Raw genomic sequence first — 10,225 nt, forward strand, 5'->3', positions numbered from 1 at the left:
CTGTGTGAAAAGGAATAAGTGGTACCGTATGCCAAGATGTAGATTCATTCGCACAGACATTTCAACCAAATCTTTTGTGTCTATTTTTAAGTACAAAATTTTTTATACATCGATTAACTGTGTCAAAAATAAAAGTTAATGGGTAGTCATTATCTAATAAAACGTTAATAATAAATGTCAAATTTTTTGTGTGAACATAAAGTCAGAAAGTAAAAAAGCTCTGTCAACTAGCGAAAAAATTGTACCTTTCTTTTGTGCAATGGGATGATTTGAGTGGACATTTAAAAATCTCTTTGAAAAGGTAGGTTTACGGTATTAATAAAAAACAAATCGATTCTTGCTAATAGATATAAAGGGTGTCTCAAAATGATCTGACATTTTAAATTGCGCGCCATTTTTTTTGCAGCGAACGTAACATACTAACCTTTAACAACTGGCATCAGGAAGTATTGAGGTTTAGTCATGGAGAATTACACGATCGAGCAACGCATAGAAATTGTGAAAATCCACTACAAATATGGTGAACATTTTGCAGAGACGGTTCGAAAAGTCCGCACGTCTTTTGGTCATCATAACGCACCATCTCGCAATACTGTGGTGAATTTAATAGAAAAATTTGAGGTTAGTGGCTCACTTTTAACCGCGAAAAGCAGTGGCCGTTCTCGTACTGGTCGGTCGAATGAAAACATAGCCACAGTGAGTGCGAGTGTTGACGAAAGTCCTTCCACCTCGATTCGCCATCGTGCTCAGCAATTGGACATTTCAAGATCCTCTGTGCAGCGAATTTTGACGAAAGATCTGCATTTACGTGCTTACAAGATCCAATTGACACAAGAACTGCAACCAGCAGACCATGCGCAGCGCCGTACATTCGCCAATTGGATATTGGAGCATCAACAAATCGATGGTGATTTTTCGAAGAAAATCATCTTCAGCGATGAGGCGCATTTTCAACTTAATGGGTACGTGAATAAACAAAACTGTCGAATTTGGGGGACTGAAAATCCACAAGTGATCCAACAGCTTCCCATGCATCCACCACGAGTCACTGTTTGGTGCGGATTTTGGGTTGGAGGAGTGATTGGGCCGTACTTCTTCGAGAATGCTGCGGGAAATGCGGTTACCGTCAATGGTGTTCGTTATCGTGACATGATAACCAACTTCTTATGGGAAGAATTGAACGGCATAGACTTGGAAGACATATTCTTTCAACAAGATGGTGCAACCTGCCACACTGCGGACGAAACAATGCAGTTATTGCAGACGAAGTTTCATGGTCGTGTTATTTCGCGCCGCGGCGATGTGAATTGGCCACCAAGATCGTGCGATTTGACGCCATTGGACTTCTCTCTTTGGGGTTTTCTGAAAGGAAAAGTGTATGCCAATGATCCACAGACCATTCCGGAGTTGAAGGAAGAAATTAGACGTACCATTAATGAAATTAGTCCGCAATTATGCCAAAATGTCATTGAAAATTTTGTCAAAAGAATGAACGTTTGCAAACAGAGTCGAGGCGGCCATTTATCGGATATTGTGTTCCACATATAACCTCCATGTTTGTACTTTATATTAAACTAAAAACATGTGTACTTTTCAAATAAATAATATGTTTTATTAATAAATTAAAATGTCAGGTCATTTTGAGACACCCTTTAGAAGGTCAAAAAGGAGAAAGAAAGAAAAGAAAAAATAAAATAAAACAAATGAATAATAAAAAATATAAAATGAAATATTGAAATAAATTACCAAAAGATAAAGCGAAGAGGGAGCCAGAGAATAGACATATACTGACTTATTACTGAGATGCTTATCGTTGGAGGTCCTCCGGCCAGGATGTGCAAGGCTGGTGATGTTTCTTTAACACTGACTCTAATGGAGAAAGAGGGCTTCGAAAATCGGATGGAACTTTTTGAGTATCGCGACGACTTCTCTAAACTTATAGGAAAATCGCGCGACGAGTGTAGCTCGAGAAAATCACAACAAGTGCTTGAGAACTTAAAGAAAAATCTGCGATAAGGGCAGTGGAATCGCGATTTTTATACTAATCACTCCCAGATTACTCAAATTTGGATTGGTGGAATAGGTTTCGTTAGCTGGTAGTAGGATTTTCCTTTGCTCTTGGATTGGTCAAGATTTTGGGGGAGGAAGTATGTTGACAGGAATCTGTAGTATGGAAAAGTGTCCTCCAAAATTTTATGATCTTAAGATTTATGGGAAAACGCACATCTCATGCGTCAAGAAGGCGCGCATGCATCGTCGCCACGGGAGTACCCAGAATCTACCCCTGAACGTCGCATGCCGTTTCTTAGATTTTGTAATTACGGATTCGCGAGAATCGTCCGCGACTTGACCGTTAATCTTGTCGCCGGTCTTACGCTTTCCATACGTATTTATTATTGATTTTTATCTCGGAGCGACATTCACGAGGAGATACCGGATTCCTTGTTTTAGTTTTTAGGGTAGAAAAAAAAAGGAAAGAAGATAAAATTTTAGTGTTTCGACGAATTCCAGATCTCTACGAAAGAAAAGAGTCGTGCGAGTCCGCCGGACGTAACAATAAGGTAAAAATAAAGGCTCTTTAATATTAAAAGAAAATTAAATAAGAAAAAAACATCTAGGAGTCGAGCACGGAAATTGATACGCAAAGTGAAAACATAGTATATAAAAATTAAATTATTTATAATCTATAATACCATACAGCACAGAATTTGCGGCAGTATTGCTGCAACTTTTGTGCAACTTTGTGCTTTAGAGCTTACAGAGTATACTTAATTGTTTATTAGGTATATATAAATACTTTATTATAATATATATTCAATTTTTCAATTTACCCAAACATTATCAGTGATAGAATTATATAATACAAAGTAATAAATCAATATATAATACAATTACGTCTTCTCTCTTCATTTTTACATCAAAACATTTCTGCATCAAAATGTACTGGAATAATATACAATATATAATCGTTTAATAATTTATTCACAAAAAATCACAAAAGCAAATTCTTATTAACCTAGTAATACTGAATTATTAGATGGAGTCCAATCTTGTCGTCCTGTGTTTTATCCTAAATTTTTCGTCTTTTTGAGTCTCGTGAAAAACGACACATTTTAAAACCTTTTTTGGCAGAGTTTGTGCAATAATTTGTTACACAGACAGGCATTGTAGCTCTAATCAACAAACAAATAGATTAAGTTGTAATGATTATATAAAAAATTCACATTAAAAAAATATAATTTCATCGCAATCTACTCGCCACTTGCTTCTCCTTGAATTTGGATAACTTGCCGAATAAAATGACCAGCAAACGAATTAGCACTCATTCTGATACACAGAAATCTCACTCGAAACAGTGTAAATGACTGGTAAATGGTGTACACTGTACGAGTATGTATAGTCACGGTCTAAAAGGTTGTATCTCATCGAAAAAAAAGTGTTGCAACCAGGTCGGTATTCATAGTCGATTCTTAAATTTAAGACCGTTTTAAGTATAGTCTTAAGATGTCATGAACCAATCAGAGAGACTATGAATACTGGTTTTATGTTCCGACTGTACACTGATAGTACACACGAGCACGCAACTTTCGCTTTTGTCTCAATTTGGCGGACCAATCACCGATCATTACCCTGTACTCTTATTATAAGTACTCTAGAATATTAGTTGCTTTCCATTTACACACAAGTGAAACTGGATTCGCGCGCGGGAGATCGTAGGTGTCGGATGTACGAGGGTCGTTTGAAAAGTCCGTGCAAAGTCACTGCTGATGGCACTACTGGCGCGTATCAAGGTTAGATTTAGTTAGTAGCATCTCTTGGAGGAACACACACCAAGTTACAGCCAGATCGGTCTATTTGTTTGTGTTTGGCATTCATTTGAATCGAGGAAGTCGAGTGATTTTCAATAACGCACCAGCTCACACCTCAGCAGTTGTGGTCGCAAAATTAATGGAATTAGGGTTCCAACTCGTCTCACATCCCCCCTATTCTCCAGACTTGGCTCCCTCGGACTACTATTTGTTCCCCAATATGAAGAAATGGCTGGCGGGAAAAAGATTTTATGGAAACGAGGACGTGATTGCAGAAACAAACCCCCCTCGACTTCCTCGATGGTGTGTGTTCCTCCAAGAGATGCTACTAACTAAATCTAACCTTGATACGCGCCAGTAGTGCCATCAGCAGTGACTTTGCACGGACTTTTCAAACGACCCTCGTATTCTGATTGCTTTCGTGGAATCTACTGTTATTTTGCGCTTCGCGTTTCTCGCTTTACAGTGTGTTGCCTCACGCGATCCTCCTTGGTTAAATAGTTATATCGAGACTAATAAGTTTTAACCCGTCCATGAGGCTTCGGCCTCGGGCATCGATCGGGTTGGGAATGATCTGAGCAGCCTCCTCCGCTTCCTTCCTCCTTGCCCAGGTTTCCGCCTGAGGACAATACCTCTGATTTCGACTCTCGATTTGCGACCAGTGCTTGGCCATACAATATTCGCGATCGAAATCGGGCTTACCACAAAATTCTCAAAAAAAGCTTCGTGAATTGAAAAAAATCAAGCGCTTTATCGCCCAAGAATCGCCTTCCGGGCACCTGCGCAATCCAACGAGCTATTGCGTCAGCCTACGTGGACGAGACAAGTACTCGCACACCACGGGATTCTCCTTCTGGATTTAGCTCTGCTGAGGATTCCTCTGCCTCTATCATTTCTACATCTGTGGACTTTGAATTGGACAGCAATAATCGCAAACGCCCAACCACTGACTTACAGCCGGTACCTCCCAAGAAAACGGGTAAATTGGATAACAATGCTCTCACTGATATCTCTACTCGTGCACCGCACAATAATGCTAACAACAACGGAGTAATACATCTGATAACTTTAATAAGAAAGGTGTTATTCATGAGAATCAATACGCGCTTTCTGACTCGCCTCCTTATGCGGTGCACGTTCACGCAGTTAACAACGATCCGCATTCTGCCTTGCACCCTCTGCATGTTAGCAGAATCATATCGCAAATCGCTTACAACGATGTTCTGAGGATCTGCAAAATTGATCGTGGCAAAGTTTTAGTCGAACTCAAATCAACTTTAGTCGCTAATAATCTAGTTAAGAGTCCTCTTCTTAACGCTCACAAGCTTAAAGCGTATATCCCGCACGGACATGTCATTCGTGACATTTCTACTGACATCAGCGAGGAAATTATTAAAAAATACATCGAGTCTCCTTTCAAGGAGATTATTGAAGCGCATCGCTTAAATTAACGAATTAGCAAGAACGGTAAATCAGAAATTGTCCCATTTAAATCGATATGCATTAAATTTGCTGGACAAGTTCTCCCAAAACATATCTTTTTGTTTCGCACCAGGCATGTCGTATCTACATATGTACCTAAAGTACGCATTTGTTATAATTGTTCAAATCATATCAGCAAAGCCTGCAGAAGCAACGCTAGATGTATATTTTGTGATAAGGCACCTCACGAGGATGCTCAGGAGTGCAGTATGAAAGATACACCTCATCAATGCGAAGGTGGCCACTTGCCCATATCACAATCTGAATACCCATGGTGATCAGACAAAAAAGGATCGTTTCCCTGGCCTCTTGCGAGAACATCCCTCTTCTTAGAGGGAAACGAAAGATAGTTCAGGAACCATCTGATGTTGGGCTCGACAACAGATTTGATTACGTAAATTTCCCAACGCTAACCAGAGATATGAGAGAAGATCCGCAAGAGTATTTTGTAGGGAATAATAGGTTTGCTGTTTTGAATACAATCTCCAAGAACAGGCACGACAATTATGATCATACTTACCCTAATGTTACGGCTGAGGGAAAAAGATGTTCACCTCATAATATTTACAGAAACACAGGCAGTCCTATACAAAGTAGATCTGAAACTCGGACACCAACGCACAACTCGGATAAATTATTAGATCCCAGGAAAGACATATTTATTAATCGCAACGCCCGTTTGCCGTCTGACTCTTCTAAAGGTTTGGCATATATCAATATTCAAGATAACCTAATTCGCAAGCTTCAAGAAATACCTCACAGGAGTCAGACCTAGTCTCTTCCTTCCCTCCCTCTTCTTCAAGCAACAATAATTCTTGCCCTTCCAATGCCATTATAGAAAATCTTCTCTTGAGAAATTTGGATATCTCTTCGCTAATTCAGTTGTTATTATTAACCTTACAGCACCTCGGTAATTTTGCTACGCTCAATAAACACTTAAGCAATATCACTCAGGCCTTTGAATTAAATAAAATTCTCACATCATAATAAATTAATACTAGTGCAAGCATTATGCAATGAAACTGCAGAGGACTGAAGGAAAAGTTCCCCCACCTCACTAACTTTATCGCTTATTTTGATATTGTTTGCATACAGGAAACGATCATGGATTGCCGCTCTTCTCTCAAGGTTTTAGGCTATATTTTCTCAGAAAGGACACTGCATCACAATTCCAGGAGCATATGCATTCTTATCAGAAAAGAAATTGAATTCCAGGAGATAGATTTTAGTCATATCACGCATGATTTCATCGAAGTACAAGGTATTTGCGTTTGGTTTAACAATAATAGCCTCAATATTGTTAATCTCTACTGACACTCACTAATACTCCCACGGAAATTTTCCGAAACGTTTTTGGGCCCTTTGATCGGGATGACGATGTTCTGGGCGACTTCAATTCGCATCACATGGCTTGGAATTGTGAGGTTACGGATCGCGCTGGTCGCGCTGTGCTCATTTCCGTCCTTGATGACTTGGACTTGGTTATATTAAATTATTTTCTGACACTAATTCAGCCCCCAGGTTACAATCAGTCAGTCATTGATTTAGCTCTTGTCTCATCGGGTATTGCGTCATTTTGCTTGGCAGTTACTTCTTCTGATACAGGTTATAGTGATCATCTTCTTATTCACATACAAATTGGCGGCTCATTTTAAAAGAAATCTAAATTTAGGTATAAAATTAACCTAAATAAAGAGGAACTAAACAAATTTAATTCTTTTCTTCACAACGAATCACCGTGATTGAGGCCAGTCCTTCGGACGCACCCTTGGAGGCTTATGAGGAAGTTGATCCGGAAAATCTATTCCGGAATCGGCGCCGTGGCGCTCGATAAGGCTGGGACGACGGGAAGTCATGTCATGAATGGCTCTAAGATACAACCGCCATGGTGGAACGACGCTTGTCAGGAGGCAGTTGCAGCCAAGAAGGCTGCCACCATGATTTATAAAAGATCGCTCACCTGGGTGAGTTATCTCGATTATAAGAAACAATGCGCGATAACTACCAAAATATTGCACAAGGAAAAAAAGAAGAGCTGGAAGAGGTTCTGTGATAACTTTAATCACCGCACTCCCTCAACTAAATTATAGTCATTGGTTCAATTTTTTGTTACGTCCGGCGGACTCGCACGACTCTTTTCTTTCGTAGAGATCTGGAATTCGTCGAAACACAAAAATTTTATCTTCCTTCCTTTTTTCTGTACACTAAAAACTAAAACAAGGAATCCGGTGTCTCCTCATGAATGTCGCTCCGAGATAAACTAAATCAGTAACAAATAAGAAATGCGACGTTCGGGGGTAGATGCTGGATGGCGACGATGTATGGGCGGTTTATCGGCGCACGAGGCGTTTTCCCATAAACCTCGAAATCATAAAATTTTGGAAGACACCTTCCCATATTACAGATTTCTATCAACATCCTTTCCTCCCCCAAAATCTTGATCAATCCAAGAGCAAAGGAAAATCCTACTACCAGCTAACGAAACCTATTCCACCAATCCAAATTTGAGTAATCTGGGACGATTAGTATAAAAATCGCGGTTCCGCAACCCTTGGTAACATTTTTCCTTGAGTTTTGGGAGGCTACAGTTGTCGCGATATTTAAAAAGTCTTCAATCGATTTTCGAAACCCCTTTTCTTCAGTAGAATCAGTGTTAAAGAAACATCACCAGTCTTGCACATCCTGGCCGGAGGATCTCCAACGATAAGCATCTCAGTAGTAAGTCAGTATATCTCTATTCTCTGGCTCCCTTCTTGCATTATCTTTCGGAAATTTATTTCAATATTTTATTTTATCTCTCTTATTATTCATTTGTTGTATTTTATTTTTATTTTTTTCTTTCTTTCTTCCTCCCTTTTTGACCTCCTGTGTACAAGAAAATAAAAACATTGCAATCCGTTCACGTTATAATTCCAATTTGTCGCCGTCGTCTCACGATAATTGTTCGCCCCCTGTCGACCGGTCATTCGCTAACACTATCATCATCCGAGGAAAATTAGGCCAAACCTCTCAAATCCACCAAACCTCCTTCTCTTTTTATTCTCTCGCTATCCTCTTGGTAACTCTTCCATTCTGCCACGATACTTTACACACGCACACACGCGCGCGCGCACACACCCACTCTCACACATCCATAAATGCGTACACATAACTTAGAATAGAGAACCAAAAATTGTATTATTTTTTAATTTACTTGACAAAATTGTATTTATTTTTTATTCAAAAAATGTATCACTCAAGTTTGCTTTTTTTTATTATATCATTATTAAATTAACTTCTCAGTAGTCTTTATTCAAATAAAACCTCCCCTCGTATTCTTAAGTTCTCCCGCGATTGCACTTCGCCCTCTCCCCGGTCACTTGGATTAAGTTCCATGACCGAAAAGGCATACGGCCATACTGGCGCAGTTGGCGTTAAAGTACGCCCTCTCGGCACACTGATCCAGTTTGGGCCCTTTAAAAGTACGTCCGATTCGTGTGTCCGTTTAGCGGAGTACGAGCAGAGGTTTCCACTTCGTCCTCCGTTCGACCCCCGGCTCGTTAGGAGCCTCAGGACGAAGCGAAGCGCCTCCCGATTTGCGTCGGTCCTTCTCCACGGCTCCCTTGCGGTCCGAAGCTTGGACACGACCAAATCGGTCTAACAATTCGGTTCCTTGTTACGTTCATTCCCTCAGCTCTGCATGTGCACGGAGCTTGGATATAACACTTTTAAAAATAGGAATTTAAATTTAGATAACTCTTCAGAGCAACACTCTAACAGAGATTTGCCCCGTGCGTACGATGGTGCTATAGAAAAGTTGTGTCCTCCATCCTGTTTTCACGGCAGCCTCTCTTGTCTCGCGGACATGCTCAAGCAGGAAGCCAATTCATTGAATTTACTTAACATCACCGGTAATGAAGTTTCCATCGCCATTAAGGAGGCTAAAAGGCATTCAACCTCAGGGCTGGATCAGGTCGATAATAAGATAATTTCATCTCTTCTCAAAAAATTTACTGACGCTCTCGTTGAGATTTTTAATGGCTTCCTGGATATGTACCGGCTTCCCGGAGTTGTACCTGAATCTTGGAAAAAAATCTCGTGGTACTTATACCTAAACTGACCGGCAATGAAGTTAGACCGATTTCTCTTCTATCCTATATACTTAAATTAATGGAGAAGGTTGTTTACTATAGGCTTAAATGATGGGTTGAGTCTCGTCTGATCATTCCTGAAATTCAAATGGGCTTTAGGCCCTTTTGCTCGTATACGGACAACCTCACGACTTTGTCTAATCATATTCACGCGGCCAATTTGGCCGAGCAATTCACGATCTGAGTATTCATCGACATCATTGGGGCATTCGACAATGTCGTTCCTTCTATCCGCATTGATGGTCTGAAGAGCTTCGGTATTCCGGCTAAATTGCATATGTTCATCCAGAGTTTGGTCTCGGAAAGAGAAATATTTTTTGTTAGAGACGGCAGATTGAGTGACCCACACGTGGTCCATAAGGGAACCCCACAAAGTTCCTAGCCCGATCTTATTCAATCTATATCTTGCTGACATAACTAATTGCACCTGAGATGACTCTTCTCTGTTGCAATACGCAGATGACATAGTGATTTATGTCAGCGATGCTAATCTCAAGAAGGCCGTTGAGTCAGTGCAAAACACACTAGATTCTCTGCATGTTTATCTGCGCGCAAAGGGCCTTGAAATTTTCCCAGATAAGTCTCAATGCGTGATCTTCTCACGCAAGAATAAGATTCCTGACTTCCATCGGATTAACGTTGGGGATCAATTCATCCCTCTGACGAATTCCTTTAAGTTCTTGGGAGTTCGGCTGGATAAGAGAATGACGGATAGGAGGTATCTTGCCTATCTAATTAAGAAGGGAAGATTGATCTTTAACATCTTGTCCTTCTTGTCGGGTGTCTGGTGAAGCTTGCACCCCC

Source organism: Trachymyrmex septentrionalis, unplaced genomic scaffold, assembly GCF_001594115.1.
Source record: "Trachymyrmex septentrionalis isolate Tsep2-gDNA-1 unplaced genomic scaffold, Tsep1.0 scaffold109, whole genome shotgun sequence".
NCBI lineage: Eukaryota > Metazoa > Arthropoda > Insecta > Hymenoptera > Formicidae > Trachymyrmex > Trachymyrmex septentrionalis.